The following is a 5,268-nucleotide window of genomic DNA, read 5'->3' as shown; positions in this document are numbered from 1 at the left end:
AGAACTTTGCCCTTATGACATCATTTAACCTAAATCACCTCCTTATAGGTCCAGCTTCCAAATACCCTCATATTGTACTTTAGGGCTTTAACACACGAATTTGTGAGGGACAGAGTTCAGTCAATGGCACTAGCTATCTATAAGCACCATACCTGAGTAGTTTTCTTATTTAATTAAGTGGAGAATAACAAGATGGGCTAAAAATCCACAATTTGCCATGAGTCACAGAGGCTATTTACAGAGTAGACTTTCCTTAGAAATATAAAGAAATTAGAAACTTTAGTTATCATCTATCCTTTAAGAGAGGAGTATTTTCATATCCTAAGGGGGAAAAGAATGATAGCACTTCAAAGATTCTGGACTGAGGGAAGGTGCTTCAAATAATAATAACAACAGTAATAATAATAACAAGAATAATCACAATTTAATCATTATAGATGCAACAAAAATTTAGTTCTTAAATTGTTTCCTATCAGGCATCACTTATAGTCTTAGAAAGTATTGAGAGTCCAAAAATGTGTATTCATGTTAGACCTATTAAAATGTATAATATTAGAAATTCAATCTGAAAAAATATTAAATATTACTAAATTAATTCACTTTAAAGAATAATAAACCATTATATAAATAATATTATTTATTAAAATAAATAGATATGTATTTTATATAACTACTTTTAATTATGTAAAATACCTAAAGAAAGTAGATAGTGAAAACGGTGACATTGTTTTACATAATAGTTCTGCAAATCTCTTAAATAGCTTGCTTAATGAAACCATCTGGATCCATACACATCCTTTTGTATTCAACCTATTGCAGTATCACCCACCTGGTAGCCTGTAGAAAACTGTACATTTATGGAAGAATGTGAATGAAAAAGTATCATCATGACAGTAGTTTGATTTCTGGAGCCCCTAGAAGTTTCTTGGAAAATCCTGTTAGTGCTGGTACGTTAAAATCTGCAATAGCGATACTATGATAGTTTAACTGTTCAGTAGATAGTTTAACTGTTTTATAGCTAACATAAAGACAGAAACAATGAGTATACTTAGAAAGAGTCAACGTCAGTTGATATATTGGACTACCCCTTGGTGCTGATCATAATGTTCTGTAACCTCCATGTTTGTATTGACAAGATTTTTCTCTATTGTCTGAAGCAAGGGCATGATTCATTACCTTGACTGTGAATCCTCTTCAAGAACGTTCCCTACATGGATGGGGATAGTTAAATATAAGTTTAAAGAATACTGTAACCTATTTTCTTCATCCAGAGGTGATTAAAGTTCTATTAACAGAATTCAAGGCTTTACAATATGACTAGCTGGACCGTAATCTGTCCCATTTCTCACAGCTCTGCGTATATAATGAAAACAGATTTTGTAAAAGGCATCCTTTAAAGTACCCTCTTTAAGAAGAGTTTTGTAGGAGAACCTCAAGAGTACCACTTTCTTTTTAAAGATGATAAGTATTCTTGAAACTTTTAGTGCTCATTTTTCATAGAATTGTTAGTAAAAATCATTCAGCCATACTGACACATTAAATAGATACCTATAATTCAGTTATTTCTCAACCATGTTCTTTAATTGTTTTCTTAATAATTTTTAAGCTGATGTTGTTTTGGCAATAAATGTTGTGGTTTGTTATTTTTGTATATGCCTACTCATTCTACTAGTTTAATTAACTTTATCAAACATATCATTTATTTGGAAAAGATCTGTTTACCAAGACTAAAAATATCAATAATAAACATAATATGGCACTTTACCAATTGTAATAAATTAAAACATTTAGCTTATGAAGTACATTTGCTGTTTACATTTTCATAAATATATTTTACAATAATATGAATCAGAAGAATGTTTGGCATCTCTAGATTGGTAGAAGTTGAAAATTTGAGACCAATTATTCTTAGAAATAATAATATGAATAAAAACTCCTTACTGATATATGGAGACAATTAAGCCTATTTTAAATAATTTCATTAATAATGTAAAATGACTTCTGTTCATTCCTATCCTATTACATCATTAAATATTATTGAGTTAGGTCCTGACTTTTTATTCAAAATTATGTTTCTGGCATTTATGTATTCAGCTCTAAATGTTAAGGATGTCAATTATGTGAGCATCCATCTTTTTCACTATGGTCTCCCATCAAACATTAATGGTGGAAGTGTTGATTCATTTCAAGTAGTCTGAAATATCTGCCCTGAAGAAGGCTGACACTCTACAAGTGCTCTGACAACCTCTGGTAAGTAATGACTCTTAAAAATATCTCAGTAAATTCAACTCACTCCTAGAGGCATTTTAAATTATGTGTCATTAAAATGTAATGCCCTCTCAAATGACAAGGTCATGCCAAAAAGCAAAACTACACTGTATTTTTTTCTGAAACATACCCACACCAATAAAAATGTTACAACTTACACTTCAAAACAGGAAAGATAAGTCGTGCCACATTTAGAGGCGTGTAGTAATCAAGGTAAATTGTTATTTATACCAACCATAAATTTATACTACAATACCACTCTATGTGAGAAAATAATCCATTTGCATGAAGACTAGAATGCTGCACATCTTAATATAATTTGGGACAAAAATGCAATCACAAAATTGTCTGTACCTACTGTTCATCCTGACTTTCCAACATTTTCCTTCTCCTTTTGGATAGTATGAAAACGCAGTTATATGTAATTTTGCTTTTAGGTTTCAATAAATATACCAATAAGGGCATGACTTACAAAGCAAACTGATAATTCATTATGAATTTTTGCCCCTAATGGCACAATAATAAATATATAATAATTTGGAAAAAAACTGTAAATAAAAAATCTAACACAGCGATGAGACAAAGTGACCTAATTCCACTTTTACTCTACAAGTAGAAACAATATTTTGAAATAAAATTATTTTGATAATGTAGGAATAGAGATGGGGTAAATATGTTTTCTAAATTGTGACAGGATATTGACTAAGTAGAACCTATTTTATCATCTTTCTCAATTCAATATTTAGGAAAATAAAACATAACCATATCTATGAAGTTGTAACTTACATAACAATGATTAAAACATACTTTCACTTAAAGCTTTCCCTTTATAAGAAGCTGATTTCAGATTTTAAGAAGAAAATATATTGATATATAATAAGCTAGTCAGAATATTAAATATGAATAAAAGTATAGAAAATGACATTTTTAAATCCAGATGATATTTTAAAAGTTTGTCTAATATACTACTTGAGTCTTATAATACCTCGTCTGAATTAGAGAATCTTAATAAAAATGAAATAAAGTAATAGCAATCCCACATAAACTCCTCCAAAGTAGAAAAAGGGAAAATTTCTGAAGATATTTAAGCAAAATAATTTTGATAGAAAAACATATCTGGGACATTTAAAGTAAGGCAAATTATGGATCATTTATTCTTATGAGCTTAGATAAAAAATATTAAACAACATATCACGAATTAAATAGAACAAAATATAAAACACCAATCAAATAAAGATTATTTCAGATGTGGCAGATTTTTTGTTTTTGTTTTTCCTTGACATTCAAGATAATCTGTTTGAACACAAAATAAGAAATGAAAAAATCATATAATAATTTTTAAACCTGCAGGAAAGCATTTTACAAAATAAAACACCAAGTCATCATAATAAAATATTTAAAAGTAGGATAAAAAATTTAGTTGATTAAACATATCAAGAGAAAACCTAGAACAGGCATCCTACTCATATGCATTATTGACAGTTTTATGCCTCAAATCAGAAACAAGAAAGGCCACGATAACCACTTATATTTGTATTTATATTGTGACCATAAATAAGACAATAGAAACATTACAAGAAACATTAATCATAAGTTTCACAAAGAGGAAATAAATCCAACACCTGCCACAGATGACATGGTTGTGTATGATGAAAATCCAAAACAATATAAAGAAAAACAACAGAATCAATAAGTAAACTTATCAATATAGTGTATATCAAATCAATACTATTGACAAATCTGTTTTATTTTTATATACTGGCAATGAGCAATTGAAAAATGAAGTAAGATTGAGTTTTACAGTAACCTTAAAACTTATCAAATTCCTGGCGGTATAACTTAAGATGTGTGAAACCTCAATAATAAGATATTCAAAGCACTGCTTTGGAAAATAAATAATGTTCTAAATAAATGTATAAATATATGATTATGAATCAGAAAACTAAATATTGTAAAGCAGGATTTCTGATCCTCGACGGCATGGATACTTTGGTTTATTTTTTGGTGGGGGTATGGTAGCTGTGTTGTATATTGTAAGATGTTTAGTAGGATTCTTGGCCTCCATCCTACTGGATGCAAGTGGTATCCCCCAGCTATGACAAAGAATTATGTCTCAGGACATTGACAGATATCTCTCTGGGGTCAAAATCTCCTTCATTTGAGAACTGCTATTGTAAAGATTTCCATTTCTTTAATTTATAGATTCAATGCAATCTCAGTCAAAATCCTATTTATGTTTTTAAATGCATAATTTGATTGTAAATTTCATATGGCAAGATAAAGGACCAAGAATAGTCAAGGCAGGATTGACAGACAAGTAAGCAACACTGGACGCTTGCACTATCCAATATCAGTGCATACTATAGTTATAGCAATTAAGGCAGTATAATTTTGTCAAAAGGCAAATAGATAGACCAAGGGATTAGTACATGGTGATCAGACAGATATGCAGTTATATAATCATTTGACTTAAGACAAAGGTGATACACACTCTGCAAATAAAATAGGATGGCTTTTCTGAAAAATGGTCCTGGATAATTTAATTCCCATAAGAAAAGGTTGAATGATGTGAGGTCCACTACTTCAGACCATTAGCAATGAAAGACACTTCATAGAAGAAAATATAGACTATTTTTATGTCCTTGGATTAGCTAAACATTTCTTTAAAAAGTACATAGAGCTTACAAATAATATATTTTATTGTACTAAAATATTGAAACTGTGCTTACGAACACAATGAAACACCAAACAGAGTGGGTCAACATATTTTCAATACTTAAATACAACAAATAATTCATATCTAGAATATCAATCAGTAAGAAAAAGACAACTCAATAAATAGGGACCTCACAAAAGTTTATACAAATATCCAGTAAACTCATAAAATGGCACTCAACATCATTAGACATCTAAGAAATGCAAATTATAATCAAAATGGTGTACAATTACATATCATGAGAATGGCAAAAAAAATTTTAAATACAAAATTTAAGTATTGTT

Source organism: Pongo abelii, chromosome 3, assembly GCF_028885655.2.
Source record: "Pongo abelii isolate AG06213 chromosome 3, NHGRI_mPonAbe1-v2.0_pri, whole genome shotgun sequence".
NCBI lineage: Eukaryota > Metazoa > Chordata > Mammalia > Primates > Hominidae > Pongo > Pongo abelii.
Note: the sequence above shows the minus strand (reverse complement) of the source record.